The sequence below is a fragment of the Capsicum annuum genome, chromosome 8 (assembly GCF_002878395.1).
Source record: "Capsicum annuum cultivar UCD-10X-F1 chromosome 8, UCD10Xv1.1, whole genome shotgun sequence".
NCBI classification, from domain to species: Eukaryota; Viridiplantae; Streptophyta; class Magnoliopsida; order Solanales; family Solanaceae; genus Capsicum; species Capsicum annuum.
In genome coordinates, this window is record NC_061118.1 from 13,004,490 (window position 1) to 13,032,017 (window position 27,528).

A 27,528-nucleotide genomic window follows, 5' to 3' on the forward strand; every position below is an offset into this window, starting at 1 on the left:
TGTTCCCTTGATTTATTGCTTCGTGTAATGCAAAACAACTCAATTCGAACACGAAATCAATGAATAGAAAATATCTAGTAATCTCCCAAGTCAAATAAGAGGAGAAGGGCAGGCGGAGCAGCCTGTCTGAAGTAACCTAATACTAGGTACCAACTAAATATTTTTTTAAAAAAAACGTGGGTATAGGTCAAAATGAAGGCAACCAAATAGGGGATCTCACAAAAGCCATGAATATCGCGATGGTGAAGATTCTTAAATAGTGTGATAAAGTACAAATTTGGTACTGCCAAAGGGGAAAAGAGTGAGGAGCTTGAGAAAAAAGGCGAGAGCAGGCATAGGCCAGCAAACACAAAAGTAAATTGACAGAACAGTCGAACCGAAAAGGTTATTGGTACACAGAAGAGTCTTCATTCCTTTTTTGCTTTTTTCCACACAGATAAACCCAATATGCTAAGAAGATATTATTTTTAAAGTAATATGATACGTAGATTTACAGATGTCTGCGAAATCTTCCTTGCAGTTTACTTTTCTGCTCATTAAGTCACTCTATTGTTCTCCCCTGCTTTGGGTTCCACAAGTACTTTTGGGTCTCCACGGATGCGCTTCTGCAGATGCTCCAAGCTAGCCACTCGTTGCATTGAAGATGTTCTGCCAATCTTGTTGGCCTCGATTGCTTCTGTTGCAGAGTTCTGGTGTACATTTCCTATAGGAGGGATATCTAACATGGCGTTTTGCATTCTAGAATCATGGTTAGGCATATGACTATTGTCTGGCGCCGGATAGTAGTGACATTTCAGGTCATCTTGTTCAGGAACACCAGCATCTGCTGATGAGTCAAAAGGACTACCAGTGAAAGATGGCAACATTATTGTCGATATCTCAGTCATAGCTTGGAATAGCGGATTCAACCCAGTAACTCTTTTAACAGTTTCCTCAGCCATCTTCACCTACACATCAGTACATGGAGGAATGTTATATAGGTTTCTAATAGCAAGACTTCAACAATGAGGAAAGAGTGAAACAGAGGATGATAGCACTAAGCCATAATACATGAGCTTGCCCTTTTAACTTGGCCTCAACTTGCATCTATGCCTGCAACTTTGGGTAGTGCATAAGTAGGTACTTACACTTGTATAAAGTTGAACAAGTGGACACACACGTCCTATGTGGAATCTACATGGCAATCACACGCGAATTGCCACATAGATGCCACATAGAACACGTGTGTTCACTTGTGCAACTTTATGCAAGTTTAAGTACCTACTTATGCACAACCAAATTGGAGGGCATAGATGCAAGTTGAGGCAAAGTTAAAAGGCACAATTATGTATTATGCCTAGCACAAATGACTAAAATTCTTTATCCCCAAATAAAATCCCAAGAAGCTTGATCTATCTACTCCACGTTCTCTTATTTAGAAGAAGGAAAAGAAAAACTAACACGGATGGAGTATTCTTCTGAACAACTACTCTAGTCTCTATATCAGTTAGGTTTTCCTAGGTAGGTGCCAGTAATACAAGATAAGCTTGTGTCCAAGTGTAATTTAAATAAGCCAGGTAGACTTGATTAAGAAGCACATGAGGCATTTCACCATCTCGAAACATGGAATGGCAAACAAGAAGAAGTGTAGCAGGAATTTTAAACTCGTTTAACTTCTGATCAATTGATAAAATTGACCACACCATAAGGTATCCTTTTCTACTATGTTTACCTCACTTTTCTCCAACACAAACAAAAAGAATTTTGTTGAACCTGCTTTCTCCAAACACTGAAAGTAGCCTACCTTTGCTCTCAATGTCTCAACATCTGCTTTCAATACTCTATTGTCAACTGCTGCTTCATTGTGTTTCTGGCTTATGTCAGTCAAGCGTTTCAATAAAGAGGAGTTCTCTACTCTTACTTGAGAGACCTAACATGAATAAATTTTCATTAAACAAATAGTTGAAGAAAGTAAATACTAACTGAAAGCATGACCCAGAAACATGCCTGTGTCTCTAATTCTGTCAGATGGGCCTGCTTTCTTCTTCTAGAGCGTCTAGCTGATTCTCTATTGGACAGCATTCTGTAAATGTGTTGGTACAAATTATTAGGATTATAGCCAGTTAAACTCGCCAAAAACATATCAAGAATAAGCCCAAAGAATTTGTTACAATCGACATGATTTTAATTAGAAAAATATTACTAAACAAAATCAAGTCCAAACAAATATTCGTGACTCCACCCCTAACCATATCATATTCTGAGGACTTCAATATTCATTCTGCATAAATCAGAATAGTAATCTTGTCATAAATGACACCTTCTCATCGAAGCTCTTTCCTACAGAAGCAAATCAGAAAGATCCATTTGTCTGTGGCAGCTGCAATTGGTAGTTTGATTCTGTGTTCTCTGAGATGGGTACAACCTGTGCTTCAACCCAAGAACATCCTAATTGAACTTCGAGCTTTTAGGCCTTTGGCAAGGTCAAAGTATCTCCGTGTACCTCTTTAACTCTACGTCTTCCACTTGAACTGTAGACACAGGTACTAACATACCCGGTGAATGGCATTTTTCTTGTTCTAATATACAAGAACTGAGGATGCAACGATAAGGACAACTTACCAATCAGAAAAATAGTAAGGGACAACGTGACAATGTTACCACAACATCTGAGGATGCAAAGATAAGGACAACTGGACCATCAGAAAAATGTAAAGATAAATGTAACATCGCAGTATCTTACCTTCGTACTCATTCACTATATTAGCAATTCACCGAAATAACATGTCTTAAATTGAAGTCATTGGAAGTGTATAATTTATTTTCACACAGTAACAGAGGACTCTACAGTTACGTCATATAGTAATGCAGTTGACCTCTCAGAGCATCGTGTCCTCATAAATTCATAATTCTTTGAACAGGCAAGAAGTGATTATATTGATAGAAAAAAAAATCTAGCACTAAGTTGCTGCTGGTGCTTACAAAATTAGAACTCCCTAAATCCAGCACTAAGTTGCTGCTGGTGCTTACAAAATTAGGACTCTCTACACAGAACAAAAAGAAGGATTCTTTCTATACAAGTTCCTGTACACAACTTCAACTCTAGTCTCTAAAAATTTAATATATTGAAGATTTAAGTTGTTCGGATTCGGGTGGGGATCTAGAGGTCGGATCCTTCATGATCTCAATTTTTAAGATTCGGAGATATGGATCCAGGTATGGATACGGGTGTGGGGATTCGGTTAAATAATTCAAATATCTAAAAATAGAGTTGCAAAACCTAAATTATGAGATATTATGTGGAAAACTTAAGGAGAAAATATTGATCAAGAGGAGAATCCAATAAGGAGAGAAAAGGAAAATATGTGACATAGAAATTTCTATATGCAAGGTATTCCATTTTCTTCAGTTTTTATTCCATTTTCTTCAGTTTTACTTTAGTTTTTGTTTTGATTACAGAAATCATTAAATATGTTAGGACTTTCCCGGTCAAAGTACCCAAAATTGGTTGACACTTCCGTGTATGAATCCCACACCCATGTTGTGTCAACATGGCATCGAAAGTGAAGAGTCCGAACAACTTTGTTGGAGATGGTGAAATTATTTTCCTTGAAACTGGTAACCCCTTGTATTCATAACTATGTAGAAAAGTAGTACAAGGGTTGTACTACAACGGTATTTACATAATCCTATGATCCCACGTCTACAATGAATCTAGAACATCAATAATGGAGACAGCATCATTAGACCAAATCTGATTACACCAAATGCACCGAGTCAAGATACAATTTAACTTGATTTGATGTATAACTATTCTTTAAATTCTCAAAACACCTAGCATTCCTCTCCCTCCATATAGTCCACCATTTACTAGCTGGTATGATTCTCCATCTACTCCTGTTTTTAGCCAGTATCCCTATCTCTTCCCAGCTTTTTCTGTGTGATATTACCTGGCATGGACCAGGAAGTACCTCTCAAGTTTAGAAACAACCTCCAGAATTGTCTTGTAAACTTACGGTGCAAAAAGAGGTTGATTACAGTTTCTGCCTTCTCCCCACAAAACAAGTACCTCCGGCATAAAGTTATCCCCTTCTTCATCAAGTTATCCTGGGTAAGAACTGCCTCTTTGGACAAGAGCTGTACAAAACATACCACCTTGTAAGGAATTTTAATCATCAATATGCTCTTCCATGACCAGTTGATGCTCTGATTGTAGGGGAAGTTTAGTTTCTTGTAAGCTTTGCCAACCTCGAAAGAACTTTTCTCACTGCTCTGCCGCCATAGCTATCTTCTCCCTCTTGTGTCCCATTGAACTGGCCAATAATGTTGAAAAATTCTGCCACTCTTGCAATCTCCCAATCATTGAATTGTCTCCTGAATGTGATATTCCACCCTTAAAGTTTCCACAGTTTTGCAATTGTATTGTGTTGTTGTAGTGCTATATTATAAAGGCTTAGAAATAGATTTTCCGAGATGCCTGTCTCATGTCACTCCTCTTTTCAAAACCTTTCCTTTCCCCCATTTTGTACTTTGATCTTGGTGTTACTCTTTAATTCATTCCACAGAATTCTGATTGCCCTCCATAGATTTACTCCTGATGGTGTAATAACCTCCTTTGTCATCCACATATTCTCTTAGACGTATTTTGCTTCAGTAACTTTCCCCCACGGTAGTTGTTTGTCATTTGTATACTTCCACAGCCACTTCATTCTAAGTGCCTTGTTATGATTCTTCAGGTTCTTTATTCCCATTCCTCCTATCTCTTATCCATAATCACCTCCTTCCACTTAACATGATTGTACCCCTTTCCTTTATTAATTTCCCTGCCATAGAAATTTTCTCCTAATTTTATAGAGTCTGTCAAGAATCGAGTTGGAAATAATGACATCATGTATGTTGGGATGGAATCTAGCACAGAATTGATTAGTGTGACTGCCTCCAAAGGGACAATTGATTATTGTTCCTTCCGTTAATTTCTTCTCACATTTTTCAATTACACTATTCCAAATCTCAAATGATTTGGATTTGGCTCCCAAAGGCATCCCCAAGTATGTGGTTGGGAAGGAACCCACCTGGCCACCAAGTATTGTATTCAACACCTCCAAGTTATCCACATTGTTTATAGGATATAGGTAACTCTTTCTCTAATTGATGGGCAGCCTCGAAATCCCTTCAAAAAGCATCAAAATCACCCGCAATTACTTGAGTTGCTCTTCTGCAGCCCCACAGAAAATGAGACTATCATCTGCATATTGTAGATGAGTTACTTCTAAGCTTTTTCCTTCCCACTCAAGCCATATCAAATCCTCTGATCCAACAATTAGTATTAGCAGTCTTGACAATGTTATTTAAACTCTCCATTACTTGCAGAAAAAGAAAGAAGAGAGAGGGTCCCCGCATCTTAAGACCTCTTTGAGCTCTAAAGAAGTCTGCAGGTGCCCCATTAACCAACACTGAAAAGCTTACTATTGAAACACAGTATTTTATCCAGTATCCACCTTTTGCCCAAATCCTATCCTCTCCAGGACTCCCAATAGATAGCCCCAGTTCACATAATCATAGGCCTTCTCTATGTCTAGTTTATACAAATTCCTGTTTTTTTTCTGACCGAGTCTTGCTCCCACTGTTTCATTAGCAACTACAACTGCATCCATGATTTGTCTATCCTTGATAAAGGCCATTTGTTGTGAATTACTGCCTTCTCCATAACAACTTTCAGCCTTTAAGTAAGTACTTCGGAGAAAATTTTATAGACACCTCCAATCAGACCGATTGGTCAAGGTTATTGCATCTTTTGTGAGCATTTGCCACTGTGGAAGAATTTAGTGTCCCTATCCCCTCCTTCAACCATAGGGCCCTTGATCTTTGTTTCCAAGCCACTTCTTCTCTTTTGAGCAACTCTTCATATTCCAATAGCTATGCACCCTTTCTAGAAGTCTCATACTCTGTTAGTATCCTGCCTCTCATTACTGGTTCAACCTCAAATCATTTTCTCTAGCAATCTTTTCTCTGTAAACCCAAGTTCCTTTGTGTACTTCTGCTCCATTCCTTGAGTTGACTTTTCAAAACTTTTATTTTTGCCAGCCAAAATGAAGTCAGGCCTTCCCTCAGATTTGAAACTGTTCCACCATTCACTAACTTTATCAGTGAATCCTTCAGTATCTAGCCATCAGTTCTCGAATTTGAAGTACTTTCTATTTACGTTCCAAGTACCTCCCTGTAAGGCAAATAATTCTTTGCAATTAGATCTGTTTTTAAATTGTTGAAGCTTTCATCCCATTCCTCAAATATCAATATTCTGTCAATTCAAGTTGTTGCTTCATGGTTCTCCTTTATACCAGGTGTATGTTGCATTTTCCATTTGGAAATCAATTAGACATAGATCTTAATTAGAGATTTCTTTCATCTCTTTTGCCCAGACCCCACTAGGTGGGAATACACTGGGTTTGTTGTTGTTGTTTCATCTCTTTTGTTCTTCTCAAACAGTTCCACTTTTCTGATATGAACCTGCAGACATTAAAAAACCCACAAACTGCCCATGGCCCTAATTGTTGGTAACTAAAACATTAACAAGAAAGCTCAAAAGTATTGGCATTGACCAAAAATACGTAAACCACTTGAAGGTAGGGAAAGAAAACAATCAACCAAGAGGAGAAATCAAAAGATTTTAATAGTGCTATCGTAAGGTGAAAGTCACCTAATGTACTTGACAATATTATAAATTTATACATTTGTAGGGTATCCACATTTAATATAATAAAAGTTTGAAAATAAGTCAAATCTCCATATCAAGTGGTTGAGGTCTGAACTCCAGCAGAGAATACGTGTCAAGACGCGTTTGCTACAACACAACACGGGTCGATATGCATAACGCCTAGTATCAATCATTTACGGCTAAGGACGATTGGGTATCTAATCCCATTCACTTCCCTAACTTTTGTCTATCTGTGTCAGTGTCAGCCCATCAGAGTGTGTTCGTCGTTGATGTGCTTTCTGATCACCGCTCCTCCAGAAATTCCCTCTGCCCCTACTGTACTCCATCTTGCTAGTTTCCACCGCATGTGAGACAGCAAACTTGAAAAGCCTCGTACAGACGTTTCACGCCGAATCATTCTAGACAATGCTTGCATCCTCGCATTACCACGGCTACTAGCATAGAGTTAGTCGATGCTTATTCCCTAGACTAGATACCTTCATTGCTTGTTCTCCAGGAAAAGAAGTCCACCACCCATACTCTAGGGATTACATATTGTGCCAACTTCTTCTGCTACCTCGCTCTACAACAAGATAGTTTTCATGGCACTAGTTGAATTACTTGGAACCCTAAGAAAGGATAGATTCTCTCTCGCTTTACTATACCGGTAAAGCAAACACTTCTCTCCAGTATAAAACATAAAAAAAAAATCATAAATATATCATGTATTTACATTCTTAAATATCTTATCCAATACAAAGCACCCAAAGAATTTTAATCTGTTATATTTACCTAGGTAGTATGGAAATACTAATTTGTAAGTTGGATAGATTTTGTTCAGATGTTGTTCCCTTGCAATTTAAATCTTAAGTGTTAGAGACTATTAACTGGTAGAATCTTAGTTAGGGGTGGGCATTTGGTTTAGTGATTTAATATCGGTTCGATTTTTCAGTTTTCGGATTGACGAAAATGACAACCGTAACCAAGCCGAAATAAATTTGGTTTGGTTCGATTTCTATAAATTCGGTTCGATTATTTTGGATTTTTATTTCAATTTTGAAGATTAAAGTAGTGAGTCATTCTTTGTCATGACTGGGCATTTAAAATTGGTGATTTTTTAGAAAAACTATTTTTTTAAACCTATTTTTTATTTTCAAATAGAAATAACTCAACATGGATGAAATGAAATAACCGAAAAATATTATTTCTACTGAATATATAAAATAAAAAATATATATCTAATTTATATATATAATAAAAATATAAATGTTATTTATATAATTTTGATTTTTCGGTTTAACCGAATTTTTTTTTGAAAACCGAAAACCGAACTGTTTAACCGAATTTCTAAAATTTGAAACCGATCCAAAAAACTGAAAATCCAAAAGCAAAATTAAATTTCGATTTAATTTTTCGGTATTTTCGGTTTGAACCAAAATATGCCCAACCCTAATATTAGTAATAAAGAGCTACCTACGACCAGGGAAAAATTTAAAATAAGTTGCCAATTGTATTACCTCCTCACACGTTTCACATCAGTTGGATCCGTTGATTGAATTGTTTCTGCTTCTCCTTCAGCTTCATCATCATCTGACTGCTCCCCAGATGAACCACTGGTTGTTGACCTTACCTGCATACCAGGTTTCTTCCGCACTGCAGGCAATGGGGGTATTCCAACTGGCTCAGCAGCATCCTTATCTTGAACTTTTGTCAATTCTTGCCCAAATCCTACCCAAAAGAAAAAAAGGGGGAAACTGAAGAATGAAGATACAACCTCGTTCAGCATACATGTATCATCTCTTTTTCCCTGGAATTGAATGGATATCTATGTTCATTAATCATCTTGTTTATTATCTGCACATAACATGCTTTGGTGCTGATGAGATGCTTGCGTTCTTTGATAAAGAACCCTAGAATAGAATTTCTGGTCCTTTAATTATTGAAAAGTTCAAATTTTGTTTTTCCTATACTTTAAGTATATTTGAATTTCAATTAATTTTGATATGTGCTTTTGATCCCTCCCTCCGCTGATGGACTCCACAGATCTGTTGGGTTCTTATTGGATGAACCATAAATTCAAGGAAAATATAACGTTTAGCTGATTTTCCCTTATATTTGGAGGAAAAGAAGTTTTATTCTAATCACATTATATGTAAAATATAAGAATATAAGTACTGAAATAACACTCAATCAGCATAAAATATGATAGTTGAGTGAAACTATTAATAGAGGGAACAAAGGCACATATTTCCTTTAGTTGAATTTAATTATGCCTACCAAAATAAGAGCGTATCAAAAATGGGGACACCAAAAGCACAATTTTTCCTAAGAACTAGGTCATATGAACTCATAAGTAGTTAAGCACATTGAGGAACAGAAAAGAGAGGGAATGGAGAGGAGAATCAAGCTGTGCATTAGTTTGTCAATCAACTAATAGGGTGGAAATGAAGATCGCAGATGAAGAGAAACTAACTGGAAAGCTTTTGTTTTTTTTTTTTTTTTCAGAAATAGAAACTAACTAGAAAGCTCTTGCATAGGTTTTTATGAGTTAGGGGGTGTGTCGATTGGCTTTTAAAAAGTAACTTACAAGCTAAAAGCTAAAAGCCAAAAGCCATAAATTGGTACTACCCTACTTTTGGCTTTCGACTTATTTTGACACTTTTTAACTTTAAAATAAGTGCTTAAAAGCACTTTTTTACTTTCCCAAACACCACCAAAACTAAAAAAAATGCTTAAAAGGCAAAAGCACCTAAAAATAAGCCAACCCAAACACCCACTTAGACAAGCCTCTCTAGCTACTAGACATGAGAAGCACAAAATCTTAGAGGATGCAATAACCTTCCAAATCTGTTTCCATGGTCATTATCGACCCTCTTGGTTATTCCCCATAAAAATTGTATAGGCACACAACCGCAGCTTTTATGGGGGAAAATAGAATCTAGCTGCAGTCTTACGATATCACCAGGCTTGCAGCCAGAGCTGAAGTTTGGTTTGAATGGGTCGAAAGAAGGCAGAATCTTATGGGCAGAACAACTTTCAGCAAGAAAACAATGGAATGGATAGTCTTTGTACCACGAGAAGCCTCAAAAAACACTGGCACCCATATGAGAAGGTGGAAACAAATGAACAATATTCAAATTTCTTTTGTTCCAGAAAACACACCAAATTTGGGAGATTTATAAGCATTGTAACAGTACAAAGAGGGAACAGATCGGTCATTATTATCCCAGAAGTTACATTTAATGCAGGATGGAGAGACATAGCATTTACGATTGATAATTTCATCAAAAAACATAAAGGAACATTTATTACAAATATTGATAGGAGGGCAAATCCAAAGGTTCCTTATGCAGAATCAGTCAGGGCTAGCAAATGGCAATCAAAAGAAGAATCTGAATCTCTGGTCAGCAACAAGATGTCCCCTGATTCAAGGCTACTCAGAATATTTAATTAAATCCATACATGTTTGGACTTAAATAATTAAATTCAATTATATTAATCGCATATTTAGTTGGGACTAATATATTTTGAATTTAATATAATCCTAATTTCGTATGGACTTTAATTTAATAAAATTTCGTTGCACACAAGATGTCCCCTGATTCAAGACTACTAAGAATATTTAGATATTTGTAGACTAGTGTAGGGAATTACTAGGTGGGGGTTTTATTCCTGTTATGATTCCGTGTCCCGTGTTCCATGTTTCATTACGAATCTGTGTGCTTTCCTCTGCTCTCCTCTGTTTTATATTACTTATGGGTGCCGTATTTATGTTATGTAATCTGCTTCTGTGCTTTACTATGTGTTTGTGTGGTATCTCATGCCTTGAGTCGGGGGTCTATCGGAAACAGCCTTTCTACTTCTTTAGAGGTATGGACTGCGTACATCTTACCCCTCCAGACCCCACTAGGTGGGAATACACTGGGTTTGTTGTTGTTGTTGTTGTTTGTAGACTAGGTTTGAAGTATTAACAAACCATTGCATTGAATTTGGTGTGTATAAAAATTGTTATTACTGCCAAGGATTCCATTTACTACAAATAGTTGACTTTTTTTTTTAACCAATTGTAGTAAAAACAAATAGTAGTAATATATATATACTGCTGATGTAGCTGGAAACACGACACTTTTGATGCTTAAAACCGTGAATTTATGTGTGAACTTAGGGTTTTTTTTAGATATGATGCACTTTGGTGTGCGTTGCAGGTAAAACAGGTTTATAACAGTATTTGAATGAAAAGAGGAGAAAAGACCAACTCTGATCAGTATACGAGTCTGCCCTTGAATCGTAACCATTCGTCACGACTCGTATGCTGAATCGTATGAGGAACAAAACCAAAAGCCAAATCAAGAACCCAAGTATGAAGAAGATACGACTCGAGTATCCCAGTCGTAAGCTAGGGTACGAGTCGTATACTGAAGTCGTGAGCATAACAAAACCCAAGCTACTACCCAGGAATTGAAGTATCAGAAGGATACAAGTCGGAAGTCTGAGTACGACTCATATAGGGATGTCGTATCCCAACCAGTGTTCAAGACCTGAAAAGACTGAAGTCCCAGGTGAATACGGATCAAGGGCACGAGTCGTATACGTAGTTACGACTCGTAAGATGGAGTCGTAAGCTGATCAGAGAGTTGAAGCTGTGGGAAGATTAGACACTGGACTGGTTAAGACAAGGCAGGGTACGACTCGTAAGCTGAGGATACGAGGTGACGACCGAGTCGTACCGACTGCCGACTTAACTTTACCTTTCTCGTTTTTGATAGGATTTTTATGTTATTTGAGATACTATAAATACCCTAGGGTTTATCTTTTATTAAGTGATGCATTGTGAAATTAATTTGCACGCAATTACTTATTACATTATTTCTTAAGATTTTAAGGTTTTATTCAATTAAAGACTTTGGAGTTTATTCATCTTCTTCTTGTGCAATTGATTTTATGTATTCTTCCATTGATAACCATGATTTCTTGCACAAAAATGAGCGGCTAATCTCCTCAACTAGGGTTATGGGAAACCTGGCGGATTAGCTACGTAAAGGAAGTGGGAGATTTAAGTGTTCTAGGGTTTCTGTATGTATCTTAGTTCTCCTTTGTATTAATTAGCCTCAAGTAGCTGCAGACACTTGAGATAGCCTGTATGTATTGGTATCCATTGGATAACCAAGAAGCTTGCGATTGGGTAGCGGGAATTAAGACAGTTGTACGATAACCAAGTATGACTGGGGCCATAACAAGGGGCAACAAGGCGACACTTTGAGACGATAACCAAGTCAACAAGTGAAATTTTTCGTTTGGTAATACCTAACTTGTAAGCTTTGCATGCAGCACAATAGAATAATTGGGTTGAACACAAGAAATTTACGTAGTTGAAAAGCCAGGGGAACACATTCCTAGCTTTCGTCTTATATTGATTTCTACTAAACAATACTCAAGAGTTGGTTACTACTTGCTACTGATAACAAAATTCCCCCATTTACTTTCCTGTACTGCTTGTGGATTACATCAAGTCTAGCAACTGTTCACGTCTTCCCTGTGGGATCGACCCCAACCTTGTTGGTTTACTATATTTGCAATCAACCGCATTATACTTCTAGTGAGGCGTAGTTTTGGGCCACATCAAATTTTGGCGCCATTGCCGAGGACAGACGGTTTGAACTGTGAATTGAATTGGCGAAGTTCACGGGTTTTTAATTTTTCAGTTTTTTATTTAGGCATACGGCGGTGTATGCCAAGCACAAGGAGTAAAGGCAGTCCCTTACTCGGCAGTCCCTTACTCCCTTTTGATCCAGAACCGGAGAGAATCCTTCAAACACTAAGAAGGATGGCAGAACAAGTTCATGACGGGGTGCAAGATCCCCCACCTGTGGATCCAAACGCGGTACTCCCGCATGTTCCAATTGATCCACAACATATGGCAGACTTACAGACACAGCAACTGTTGGAGCAAAAACGCAGAGAAGCCGAACAAGCTAGAGCTGCTGCAGAGACAAGGGTAGCTAGATTGTTGATCGTCGAGTTCAGAGAGGCAAAGCTCCGTTTGTGCGGGCACAACAGTACTTAACCATATGAGGACGAAGATGATGAAGATTTGGGTTATCTTGAGCCTGCAGAATGGGGAGCCATTGTTCCTCCAGTGTTAGCCCCTAATGTGCAGTTCGATATTACTAATGCTATGATCCAATTGCTAAATCTGAAGGGTGTATTTTCTGGTGCAGCTAAGGATGACGCAAACATGCATCTTACAAACTTTGTTGGGATCTGCACAAACTATAATATTCAAGGGGTTAATCAGGAGGCATTGAGATTAAGATTGTTCCCATTTTCTTTGACGGGAGAAGGATCTTTATGGCTAGGAGAACTTCTTAGAGGATCTATCACTACTTGGTACGAGTTGAAAAGACAATTTCTAAACAGATTTTTCCCTCCTGCACAGATATTACAATTGAAGGACGAAATTTACAATTTCAGACAACTACCTGCAGAGTCCATGTATGAGGCATGGTTTCGGTTCAAGAAGAAGCTGAGCGTGGTACCAAATCATAGAATCAGAGGATCTCACTTGCCTGAGTTCTTCTACAGATCGTTGAATGAAAGTTCAAGAGCTATGATAGATACAATTTCAGTAGGAGCATTCATGCGTCTTCGTTGGGAAGCTGCACAGGAAATGCTTGATGATATTGCGGTTACCAACAGAGGATGGCATACTCGAGATTCGGAACGTAGTGGTGGTACATATGCTATTGGTGCATCAAATGCGCATGGAGCAGCAAATGACATGGTAGCTCAGGAGGTTGCACAGCTTCGTACAAATATCGGGTTGCTGACAAAACAGTTTGCTTCAATGAGCGCTGAGAAAGTGAAAGTAGTTGCTACACAGGGGACAACATCCAAACCATTTGAAATTGAATCTGAAGAAGAGGCAAATTTCCTTAATCGTAGGTTGGCGGATTTCCGAGCTCAAGGGCAGGGAAATCAAGGGATATAGAGATAAAGATGGTGATTGGCGGTGTAAGGATGACTATAAGGAGAAAAGTGACAAGTATATTCCACCAGGAAGTCAAGATACAGAGTCCAGAATGGAGGAGTGAAACACTCCTGGCAAAGCTGGTCAAAGGGCAAGAAAGTCATGAAAACTGCTTAAAGGATATCAAACCAGAAAGTTGAGTCACATGCTACAGCAATCAAGCAGTTAGAGCAACAATTTGGTCAAATGTCAGCCGCAGTGGATCAGAGACAGCCTGGCACTCTTCCAACCAATACAGTGGTAAATCCCAGAAATAATAGTCAATGCCATGTCATTACCACTCGGAGTGGTAAGGTTACTACAGATCCACCTATACCCACAGCTGATGAGCAGAAAAGTGAGGAGGAGCCGATTGATGTGGGGAGCAGCAGCAAGCAGAATGAAGAAAAAGAAAAGATTCCAGAACCTGTGTTGAAACCCATTCCAAGACCACGTCCTCCCTATCCGCAAAGACCGAAAAAACAACAAGAAAAAGGTAAGTATCAGAACTTTTTGTCTATGCTAAAAGAATTAACTGTCAACATACCACTTGTAGAGGCATTAGAGCAGATGCCAGGATATGCAAAATTCATAAAGGATTTGATCACCAAGAAAAGAGCAGTTAGCTACGAGCCAGTAGATAATATTCATCATATGCAAAATTCATAAAGGATTTGATCACCAAGAAAAGGGCAGTTAGCTACGAGCCAGTAGATAATATTCATCATTGCAGTGTTGTGGTTACTAGATCTCTGGTAGAGAAGGAGGACCCTGGCGCGTTCACAATACCGTGTACAATCGGGTCTTTCAACTTCACTCGAGAACTATGTGATTTGGAGGGTAGCATCAATCTCATGCCCTTGGCCGTATTCAAGCAGTTAAGGTTGGGAGCTCCCAAACCAACCACTATGAGATTAGTTATGGTTGACAGAACAGTAAAGAAGCCTGTTGGTATCCTTTATGATGTTTTGGTAAAAGTGTCTTTTTTATATTTCCTGCTGATTTTGTTATATTGGACTGTAAGGTGGACTTTCAAGTCCCTATTATCTTGGGAAGACCGTTTTTGGCTATAGGTAGGACGTTGATTAATCGGGAGAAAGGACATCTGATGCTGAGACTCAATGACGAACAGGTGACATTTAATGTATGCAAATCTATGAAGCAGCCTGACAATTTAAGAGTGATGTCTGTGATTGATGTGGATGATGAAGAGGCAGATTCATTCCATGATGTTGATGATGGTTCTAATGCAGTTGTTCCTATTGAAGAAAGATTAGGTGTTAAGGCACTTGCAGCTGTGATCATGAATTTGATTCTGAAAGTATTGAGGAGTATGAGGAGTTGGTAGGTGCATTGCAAAGGAGTGGTTATAACTATGCACCAAAGAAGCTTGATTTAGATTTGAAAAATAGAACTACTTCACCAGCTCGTCCGTCTATTGAAGAACCACCGGTGTTAAGAGTTGAAAGCCCTCCCATCTCACTTGAAATATGTATTTTTGGGGGCCAACAACACCTTACCGGTTATTATTCAGCTGATCTGAGACAATCAGAAGTTGAAGCATTGTTGTCAGTATTGCAGAATTTCAAGAAGGCAATTGGATGGTCCATTGCAGATATTGTTGGTATTCCACCTGGTTTGTGTACTCACAACATTCAGCTTTAACTGGATTGTGTTCCGTCTATTGAACACCAGCGTCAACTTAATCCTCCTATGCAGGAGGTGGTTAAGAAGGAAATCATCAAGTGGTTAGATGCTGGTGTGGTATTTCCTATTGCAGATAGCAAGTGGGTTAGCCCGGTTCAATGTGTTCCAAAGAAGGGTGGAATAACTGTCGTGCCTAATGAGAAGAATGAGCTAGTGCCTTTAAGACCAGTCACTGGATGGAGAGTATGCATGGATTATAGAAAGTTGAATGCTTGGACTCAGAAGAACCACTTTCTGATGTCGTTCATGGATCAAATGTTGGACCGGTTAGCAGGCAGAGGGTGGTATTATTTTCTTGATGGGTACTCGGGTTACAATCAAATCACTATTACACCGGAAGACTAAGAGAAGACCACTTTTACATGTCCTTATGGGACTTTTGCATTCAAATGAATGCCATTCGGGCTATGCAACGCCCCAGCCATGTTTCAGAGATGTATGATGTCCATTTTTTTCCGATATGGTTGAAGACACCATTGAAGTTTTTACAGATGACTTTTCGGTTGTGGGGGACTCTTTTGATAGATGTCTAAAGCACTTGGCAAAAGATTTACAGAGGTGTGAAGAATGCAACTTGGTACTTAATTGGGAGAAGTGTCATTTCATGGATAAAGAAGGAATTTTGCTTGGGCAAAAAATTTCAAAGAGAGGCATAGAGGTTGATCGAGCAAAAGTGGAGGTGATTGAAAGATTACCTTATCCAATTTCGGTAAAAGGAATTCGGAGTTTTCTAGGACATGCAGGTTTTTATAGACGATTTATCAAAGACTTCTCGAAGATTGTTAGTCCACTTTGCAAGCTTCTTGAGAAAGAGGTAAAGTTTGATTTTGATGAGGCATGTAAGAAGGCTTTTTTATTACTGTGTGGGTGTCTTATCTCTGTTGTGCCATCTTGTTTCATGCTTTTATTATGAATTTGTTTATTATTCTTTGTCTTGAGCCGAGGGTCTATCGGAAACAGCCTTGCTACTTCTCTGGAGGTAGTGTTATGGACTGCGTACATCTTACCTTCCCCAAACCCCACTGTGTGGGTTTGTTTTTGTTGTTGTTGTTGTATGTAAAAAGGCTTTTGAAAACTTAAAAGAGAAGGTATCTGCTCCAATCATTGTGTCTCCGAATTGGCCTTTACCTTTCGAAATTATGTGTGATGCCAGTGGATTGGCCTTAAGGGCTGTACTAGGCCAAAGGAAAAAGAGGATCCTTCATCCCATCTACTATGCTAGTAAGGCACTAAACCCTGTTCAAAAGAACTATACAGTGACGGAGCAAGAGTTATTGGCAGTGGTTTTTGCTTTTGAAAAGTTTAGATCTTACTTGATTGGGACAAAGGTGATTGTGCACACCGATCATGCAGCACTGAGGTATTTAATGGCTAAAAAGGATGCAAAGCCAAGGCTTATACGGTGGGTGCTGCTGTTGCAAGAATTTGATTTCGAGGTAAAGGGCAGAAAAGGCACAGAGAATCAAGCTGCGAATCACTTCTCTAGACTAGATGAGGAAGCTATGCAGAAGATTGCTAAGGGTTTGGAGATTGATGATAGCTTTCCAGACGAACAGATATTGGCAACTTCCCAAGATTTGATTCCATGGTTACTTATAGCAAGTGATCTAGTCCCCGAAGAGCTTTCATATCAGCAAAGAAAGAAGTTCATGCACGAGGTAAGAACTTTTTCTAGGATGAACCTTATCTAAAGATTTGTGCAGATGGAATCATTCGCAGATGCATACCTAAGGTGGATATGATGAGCATACTTGAGGCGTGTCATTCATCACCAGTTGGGGGTCATCATGGAGGGGCCCGCACCGCTCATAAAATCCTGCAATGCGGATACTATTGGCCTACCATATACAAAGATGCTCATGACTATGCAGCTGCTTGCGATCAATGCCAACGACAAGGTACTATTACTAGGAGACATGAACTACCTATGACCCCTATCATAGAATTGGATGTATGGGGCATAGATTTCATAGGACCTTTTGTGAGTTCGTGTGGCATGAAGTACATACTTGTAGTTGTTGACTATGTGTCGAAGTGGGTGAAAGCAATCGCACTTCCTAACAATAAAGCAAGAAGTGTCACAACATTTTTGAGAAAGAATATCTTTTCTTGATTTGGTATGCCACGTGCTACTATTAGTGACGGAGGGCCACATTTTTGCAATCATCTATTCAAGAGTCTGCTTGCAAAATATGGAGTAAATCACAAGGTGGCAACACCTTATCATCCGCAGATTAGTGGATAAGTTGAAGTATCCAATAGAGAAATCAAGTCCATATTGGCGAAGATCGTGAATGCCAATCGAACCGATTGGGCAAGAAAGTTAGAAGATGCGTTATGGGCTTACCGTACAGCTTACAAAACCCTCATAGGTGCTTCACCCTACCAGCTTGTGTATGGCAAAGCTTGCCATTTACCAATCGAGCTTGGGCATAAGGCACTATGGTCGTTGAAGAAGCTGAATTTTAACGTGGAAAGATACAGCCAAATCTAGGTTGAATGGCATAAATGAGTTGGATGAATTCCAGCTTCGGGCATACGAAAGTTCAGCACTTTACAAGGAAAAGATGAAGTTGTATCATGACCGAAAGATTGAGGAAAGGGTATTTGAAAAAGGTGACAAAGTGCTACCGTACAATTCTAGACTTCATTTGTTTCTTGGAAAGCTAAAGTCTGAGTGGCATGGTCCATTTACTGTGACAATAATGTATCCCTATGGTGCGTTGGGAACAATGAAGGATGGCTCAAATCCATTCAAGGTAAGCTGACACAGAGTAAAGCAATATATAGGAAATATGAAACAATTAAAGGAGATAGCTGATATTGACCTTCATGAAGTCTGAGTAATCAAGGCAATTACGTAGTGCCGCGACGTTAAATCAAGTGCTGCATGGGAGGCAACCCATGAGGCTAGTTGGTGAAATCTGAGTAACCAACCTAGCTACATTGTGCGACGACGTTAAATCAAGCGCTGCGTGGGAGGCAACCCATGGTTTTGTACTTATTTAATTTATAGGGTAATGTGTTTGTTCAATGTGCAGGACTAAAAGAAAGCAGCTAAAATCCAGAGAAGATAAAAGGGTATCATACGGACTCTTTACAAGTCATATCTATACGGTACGACTCGTGAGTAGAAGTCGTAATGACCTGGGAGATCAATCAGAATAAAAAATTAAGTTCTGAAATGAATACGACTCTCGATACGAGTCGTAGCCTCTGGTTACGGGTCATGATCAAAGAATTGTATCCACTCTAAAACCCAGGTAAGCTTTCAGGCAATACGAGTCATAAAAATGACCCGTAAGCCTGGGTACGAGTCGCATACACCACTCGTACCCTGGCTTACTAGGTCAAGTCTCGAGTTTGACCCGGCCCAGACCTATGATTTAGAAAAGGGAAATTAGACCCGATAGGTCACCCGAGAACCCTAACTCGTACACGCAATTTTCCTCCAAAAATTTTGAACTTCAATCTGCAAAATCAAGTTGTTCCCAACTAAATCTAAGTACCAACAACTTCGAATCGATCACTTGGTGCGATTTTTAACTCGAATTTGAGGCCACTACGATCGAAAGTTGAAATCCTCCATTCTACACTGACAAGTAAGTTTTCAACTTATTTTTTAGGCATTACAAAGTAAATTGAGTAGGCTATGTTATGGTATTCATGGGTAAAGTACAATTTATGCATATATTGGGTGGATTGATAGCATAATTTAGATATTTGTGTTGAAACTTGTAAATGGGAATGAACTAAGGTTTAGAAATGGGTTTTTAGGTGTTTTAAGTATTGAAAATGTTGGATATAGCTGAATAAAGTAGTGGGTAGATTGGGGATTTCATCGGAGTCAAACTTTGAAAGTTGGACTTCTATGTTGCAGTGGATACGGGACTCCTTACGACTCGTACCCACTGGTACAGGAGTCATAATGAGACTCGTACCCACTGACAACATGGAAATCTGACAAATTCAAAGTTCTAGAATGGATACAACTCAACCTTACGAGTCATATACAAACCTTACGACTCATACATATATGTCGTACCCACCTGGGAAGAAAATAACTTGAACAAAAGTTTCTGACCAGCTTACGACTGTTGGACACGAGTCATAACCAGCCGCTACGATTGGTGAGGAGTCATAAGCTAGCCAGTAAACAATGATCATGCACTGTTTAGTTTACGACTTGTGTATACGAGTCGTATCCAATGGATACGACTGATACCCACACTCCTACCCAACTGAAACAAGGCACATTGAATTTTCATTTTGAATTTTGCTTTTCTTAGTTACTAACTTTAGTATATTTGCAAGAAAAATGCCTCCAAAGACTGCGTCTTCATCCAAAACTGTGGCAAAGAAAGGAAATAAACAAAAGCCAGTGGAAAGTGAAGAAACCAGCGTATCCGTAAGCTGGACTGAAAGCAGCGGGGAAGAATATACTGGGACTACATCCAAGAAAGTTGCACAAAAAGGAAAAGCAGCAGCTAGATAAGGGGAAGAAAGCAGCTCCTCAAGATTCTGATACTCCACCACCTTAGGGTCTGCGACGAAAGAACGCAACTACCTCCCCACTGCACACACCACAGCCTGAGGACGATGATGAGAAAGCTGAATCAAGTTCAGCTGAGGAGAGTTCAGATGAGGGTCAAGGTCCCGAGGTAGAGGCCACCCCGATAGCCAGACAGGACCCCCCACTCGCACTAGCCCCTACTCCGGTGCCTATTTTAGAACGATGGGGTTACCCCGGCACGCAAGCGACGTTTAAAACAGGGTTGTCCCAGCTACCGGGTGGAAAGATTAAGAGTCTTATACGAGGAGAGACGGATGACTACTACGGGCACGGCTGAATTGCCTGAATTCGCAGAACGTTTCAGACAGTATGGGTTTGACTGGATGATGAGAGCTCCGGGATGGTACAGTGAGATGATAGTCCGTGAGTGAGAGCTTCATTGATAGAGTGAGAGGAAAATTCCGACTAAGATAGATTTGTGTGAGTAAAATTCAGAGTTGGATTGCAAAGTAGTCTGGGTTTCCCTTCTTGAGAGTCTGCTTCATCTTATGCTTCTGATTCTGTAATTACCGAAGCACTGACCATAGAACTTTGTGGTTCATCTTCTTCTAAAACCATCAATGGTATAGAGAGGGCATTAAATCTATTGTAATATGGGTTCGTCTTGTGGCCCACTACTTTCCAGATGGTCTTTCCTTTTAAAAGCTTTGACTCCTTTTGGGCTTTTCTAATTGGGCCTTTCTTATAGAAGGTTTTGTCTAAAACTTGGTCGAATTGTTTATTATTTCCCCTAGGAGTAGCCGCCCTATTTTTATCTAATGGACAATTTGGCAATCCAATTTTCAAATTATAGATGTTGCCCTGACATCCCACGTGCCTCTAAGACATGTCTACAAGACTTTGAAAAAGTCGAGGTTTTTGCTATGTCAGATGGTTGTTGCTCACATTGTTTTACATCCTTACCGCTGATGGGTTTTTCGATTGATCTTATGGTAGCATGGTTGTCTTCATAAATCGAAATTTCGAAGACCTAATCTCCTCTGATGATGTCTCTCTTTGCTGGCAGTTCATTCATGGAGTTCCGAATGCAAATACAAACCCAATAGAAGTGTGTCTGATGCTTCGTGTCTTCATCAGTGTCTATGAATCCACCACATTTATCACCGATGAATTTAAATGTTTCTGGAGACCATGCATGAAGAGGGATGCCCAGTGCTTTGACCCACTTATGTTCTGGAACTAGGCCTCTTGTCTTGGTCCCTGACACAGGAGACCACCATTCCAATGTAAGCTTCCTACCATTCCAGAACTCACCGGCTTTGACCCTTTCCGCCTCTTGCCTGGATGGGAGATCAAATAGGAACAGGCTGTGATTAATGGGCGTGACTTTAAGGCCGGCAGTGACTTGTCATCTAGAGACGAACCATTTTGGTATTATTTTTGGCTTAGGGCTATGGTGGAAAGGGTCATTGAACCGCCCAATAAGACACTTTGAAAGGAAGTGTTCGTTGCCGAGTTCCTTTGGGTCTGAACCTCCTGCCCCCTTACTGGTGTTAGACCTTGCATTTATTGGCCATTATGGGATCTTTGGAGCATCTGTATACGACCTAGAATGATTTGTGTATACATTAAATCTTGAATTGATCCCCTTCCCCAGAAAACCTTGTATCTTTGTTGCTATATTACTCCATCCCTTGTTGTAGCTTCCTACTGGAATAATGACTGTTGATTTCTTGTCGCCAAGGATAGCTTTTATTCTTATGAATCTCCCATAACTATTAAAATTTTGGAACACCCTAAAGGTGTATGTCTGGACTTTTCTTCCCCATCTTCTGCATTTGTTACCTCTTCCAAGTGAAGCCTGATGAAGCGCTTCACAAACCCAATGTAAATTACAATCATCAATTTTGACGCTGTTGTTGAACCGCCTGCTGCTTTCTGTAAGGACAAACCATCTAACTGGCCCTCTGTTAGCTAAATAACTCAAAAGACTTATCCCCCAAATAAAAAGAGAGTTTCCGGTCCATGATTTTTAAGAAGAAAAAACATTTACTGAACATGTATCATGTGCCTCACAATAGTTATTGGGTAGTGGTTAAGAACGGGTTGTCTCGAATAATGCCTTTGCACTTCCTGGATGGTGAACTCCTTTCCCATATCTTGGAAGCTTTATGTTTTGCACCTAAATCCAAACTAAGACAGGTAGTTGGCAAGATGCAAATCACGCATGTCAGAGTGCCTGCTAGGATGTGTAATTGAAGAACTATGTCTATGGGAAAATGTTGGCTTTTTGCCGGATGCCACGAAGGGTTGGAGTGCCTTCAAAGGCGGTGAGGATTACCCGGAAGTGTTCCAGTTGCTCAACTTTAGATTCACACAGATAAGAGAGTCAACAACATCTAGTAGATAGGATAAGTTTGGTTTGCAGCCAGGACTATTAAAAGCCTTGAAGCCACATATCCATCCATTTACCCTGTCTAAGACCTTTTTAAGGAAATAAGTCCTCAGGAGAGTCATTTATCAGTCCAGAGAACCTAACAGTAACGATGCAAAACCAGATCCAATTTAGACCAATTACTCCCAAAATCCACGTCCTTCGTAGTTTTGATCAAATACTTCCAACTGACACTGACATGGTCAAAATCCTTCTCTAAATCTAATTTACATAGAATTCTAGGTTTGTGACTCTTCTATCTAAAGTCCAGACACTGATTTGTTATTAGAGTTGCATCCTGAGTTGTGGGGACTCTTCACGTTTGATGCCGCACCCGTGTCGAATCTCCAAAAATACACTAGTTGTGGAGAATCCGACACACACCAATTGACATTTTTGATGAGTCCGAGCAACATAGGTTGCATCCAATATCTGCCTCTAGTTAATGAATGCAATTTGTTGCTCATGAACTATTTAATATATGATTGTTTTAAGCCTGAGTCAAAATCTTAGAAATGATCTTGTACACACTTCCAATGAGAGAGATTGGTCTAAAGTCCCTTAGCTCCTTTCTTTTGCATTAATACTTTCCTCGAGGCGTTCCTAAGAATAGAAACTTTTCACTGTCTTCATTCTGTCAGTCTCCCAGCATTTGTGGAAAAAACCCCATGGAGTACCCATTCGACCTATGTTTGGCCTTTGTTTGGGTTGGAGTCTTTCCTAAATGGGGCTTAATATGGTATTTACTATATATACCCCTTTACTAGTAATTTAGTTAGATTATGGATGAATTTAGACTTAGGAGATTTAAAAAAACTTTTGTAGATCTTGAAGAACATCTTAGATTATAATTGAAATAGAGTTTCTCCTTATAGCAATCCTCTATCTTTCGTATCTTTTAATCTATGGTTTTAGCTAGGAATTTTATGGAGGTGATAAGTTTCATATACTAACATCTGCCTTATTAACCAAGCCAGGGTCATAGATCATCTCAATTTCTCTTCCACCCATTTAATTTTTTTCCTCTTCTACTATCTCTTTAATTACTGTAATTGTGTGTAACCCGGCTGTTATAACTTTGGAACAACCAAATATACAGCAAACAAGTTCATAACCATACCGCGGATTATTCATACTTGTAGGAGACCAAGACCAAATGATTAGGAGATTCTGGAAATTTTCACAAAAGTACCATCTGTTACACAAGTTAAGACACCCTTCATAAAATCATCTTGTGTTAAGCACACTTCTCGGTAGCAACTCATCCAGAAACAAGAAGCTTTACGAGAGCTTTTGTTTCCTAGATCAGGTATCATGGCCACTTCTCTTCAGTTTCTTCTCCTCTGATTAGCACTATGGAGTAAGACTGACCATGAACCTTCCATCATTTCTTGCTTTCTTATCAAGTTCAGCAATCAATTTCCATAGACCACTTATATATCAAAAGAACTGAGCCACTCTTTATATTTTACACGGTCCACTTTTGTCTTTGAACTATGCAATTATCGCTTCATTGGTCACACCAAAGAAATTACCCACCAAAACCTGATAGTTCTTCCATTCCCCACTTTTCCACTTAATTAGGTTATAAAAGACATCCTTGCAACTACTTAGAGCCAATATTATAAGCAGTAACGTATTTGGTGCTCCATTGACCTTCCATCTCATATTTAGTACATAGTACCAGCTTAATTGTCTTTCCTGAACAAAATTGAACCTCCCATTTGAGTAGATGGCTTTCGCTCAGTACTTTAAGATTTTTAACCCCTAAATCTCCATTTTGCTTCATTTCTGACTATGGTCCAGTTCACTAGGAGAATATTGCTCTATTCTACATTGTCATCTCTGATGGAAGTCTCTTCTCAGTTTGTTTAATTGCTTTCAAATTTTGTATGCATTTGTATCAAATGTATCATATCACTATCCTCACTACAAGAAGAAGAAAGCCTTTAGTGTGCCATTTATTTGGAATATCTCATTGTGTTGATGCAAATCTTGATCCATGTTAATCATCATTCCTCAATCCTCAATCTTATTTGACAATGGGCCTCAAACCCCATAGTTGCCATTGTTTTCCGTAGGAAATACAAGGTCATAATCCTCTCCCGTTTGAGTTTACGAATCATTCCTTGTCCCCCCTCATGAATTCAATCGCCTGTTTGCAACAAAACATTTATGGTTCATTTGCTGGTATGAAGGCATTTTCTGAAATTGGTATTACCTTCCCCATCACTTTCTTGTATCTTTCATGTAGAACTCTCCAAGATAGTGTACCAGCTACTTACAAGGTTAACATGTCTAAAATCCTTTCAAACATGTGGCTTTTTCTTGACAATGAGAGGTGCATTCAAACTTTTTTCTAGAATAGCCTTCCAAAAGTAAGTGTTTAAACTTGGCCATCATATCTTGTTCAAGATAATTTAGCAACTCTAGACAAAGGATGTACAAAAACCTCTCGCATTACTTTTTATCACCAACTATACCTCCTCTTCGCAAACCTCTATAATCATTCACTAAGTTTTGTAGAGACGGTAGTATTTTCTTGAAACATTCATAGAATTTTCAGGATCGTCAGAGATTTACAACCAATCGATGTTGTATCTTCGATTTCTATTCATTGCCTTCTGGAAAATTCAGTATTTACATCCCTCTTCCATGGCCATGAACATGTTGATCTCTGTATCCAATCTCCTAGTATCTTCTAGTTTCCCAATCTCCTCAAACAAACTGACTTCTCTTAAATTCCCAAAACCTTAATATTATTCTGACAGCCCACAATTTATTTGCCAAAACTACATCATCCTTGTCCTGAACATTGTAGGAGGTCCACCACTCTTTTAGTTGGACCACAAAACCTTCAAAATTTAACCATATATTTTCCAATGTAAACCATGAATTTATCTTCAACTCCAACCTACAATATTAAAGGGTCGTCACAAGATTTTGAAAAGCACCCTTTGCTTTAGCAATTTGAAAGAATCGTACCATTCTGTTGAAACCAGAAGTTGATAAATTCTTTAGGCATATTGGTTCAACGTTCCTCTGAACCAAGTCAAGGTACCTCCATGCAGTGGCAGATTTAACAATTCCATAATCTTAGGTCTATAATTTTCTTGAATTTCAAGGTTCTCTAGCGATGTGAAGTGAAGGGGAGCCTTGGAGTAACTGGTAAAGTTATTGTCATATGACCAAGAGGTCAGGGGTTCAAGCCTTGGAAACAGCCTCTGGCAGAAATGCAAGGTAAGGCTGCGTACGATACACCCTTGTGGTGGGGCCCTTCCCCGGACACCGCGCATAGCGGTAACTTTATGCACCGGGCTGCCCTTTTTTTCTAGCGATGTGAAGTAGATACGAAACCTGAGAATGCTAACTTGCAGAAAAGACCAATCAGTGGCATTGACATTATGTAATACGCACAAAATTTGCCTCATCCATGGAATTACTGAAGTTATTGGTGTTTGCAGAACATATGCAAGCAACAGTAATGATCACCAGCAATTAAAACCAAAACACACTCATCTCAAACAGCAAAAAACTATCAACCAAAAAACACTCATATCAAACAGCAAAAAACTATCTTACAAACATTTTATAGCTCTTTGGACATCCACCGTGTTTTTTTAAGTGATATATGGCTCACTCCTAAATATCTATAGACTGCATACTGTTAGACATAAACCAATGCTAGAAATATCATCCGTAATATAGTCACTAGAACGCGGTGACACCAGCATCTGAAAACCAGCGTGATTCATCAATGAAAAGAAAAAAAAACAACTGGAAAAGGTATTTGGCTAATCGGTAAGACTAACCTCTGGGGGGAACCTGAGATGCAGAGACCGATGCATTAGCTGCCAGTGATCCTTTTTCGGGTGGCAAAGAAGCCGAATCTTGAGATCTTACATAGTTTGCCTAAGGAAAAAATTGCAATTTACTTTTTTATTAAATCCTAAATGTGGAAAAAGTCCAAAAATGAGATGACGTAACAAAAGCCCCCCCCCCACACACACACACAAAATAAAAAGTAAAAATCCCCTTGCAGTCTCCAAATCACTAGGGATTGGGTCCAATGATTCAATTAAATTAAAAGACAAAGGAGTTGGTTTGCAGGTTTCGTAATCACTTTTGAGATTGGAAGCGAACATATGGAATTTAAATGAATAAGAAATATAACATACACGAGTCAAAGCAAAGACAGCACACGCCAAATCAAGACGTCTTTTGAGGAAAGCCTGGTACTCATCGGAATCAATCGGAATATTGGAAGGAGGTTCAGAGGCAAACGATGCGGTATTAGACATAGGCTCGGATTGATCAGCAATTAAATTATGATCCTTGATCTGCTGAGAAGTAGTATCGGCTTCCTCAAGGAAACGCTGAAAAGCCCACTCCGACGAGCTCCTGTTCATCATCTTCGACGACGAAGTGGCAGAGGTAGAAGAATCCAAGTCATGAGATAAACGCATCGGCGGCGGCGATGACCATAATTGATCGGCAATGTCGTCCACCGAAAACACGCTATCCATTCTTTCTCTCTCCTCCCTAGTTAGAGAGAGCCTGAAAGAGTTAAATTGCTAATGAGTCTTTCAGGCAAAGAATTAAATTGCTAAATCTGAGAGTTCTGACATACATCTATGCTCCTATGGGATGGTTTGTTAGAGCTATTAAAATTAAGACAAAAGCGTTGTCGGAGTTGTTATAATTTACTTGAACACCTAATGCAACAGAGCTTTGTACGAGAAAACGTGGCAAATAATAATATATATCTATATCTATATATGAGTCTATAGTGTATTATGAAAAGTGTGAAGAGGTTAAAAGTCATTTGAACTTTTTGGTCTTCTTTTAAAGTTTGATAAAATAATTTTTTTAATATTTAAGAGTTAAAAACTAATTAAATATATTTATGGTAAAATCTTTTCTTAGTATCGTCTTTTCACTATTTTTCTAAAATTTAAAGTTAAAAATTAATTAAATATATTTATGGTAAAACTTTTCCTTATTAGAAGTTATCAGAATTAATGATCACTAAATACTTTTTTCATTAGTTTAAAAATTTGAATAACTAAATTTGATTTTAAGAATATTTGAAAAATTTATATCTATATCTATACTAGTCATCCATACGTACCCGTGAGATGCACGGATAATATCAAAATATTATTTCTAATAATTCATATTGAAAGGTCTTATTC

At 38.8% G+C, this 27,528-nt stretch overlaps 1 pseudogene; it reads right to left on the bottom strand.

Annotated features, from left to right (window-relative positions):
* Positions 1-310: 310 nt before the first annotated feature.
* Positions 311-27,075, bottom strand: LOC107838961 (annotated as a pseudogene).
* Between the last annotated feature and the right edge of the window lie 453 nt (positions 27,076-27,528).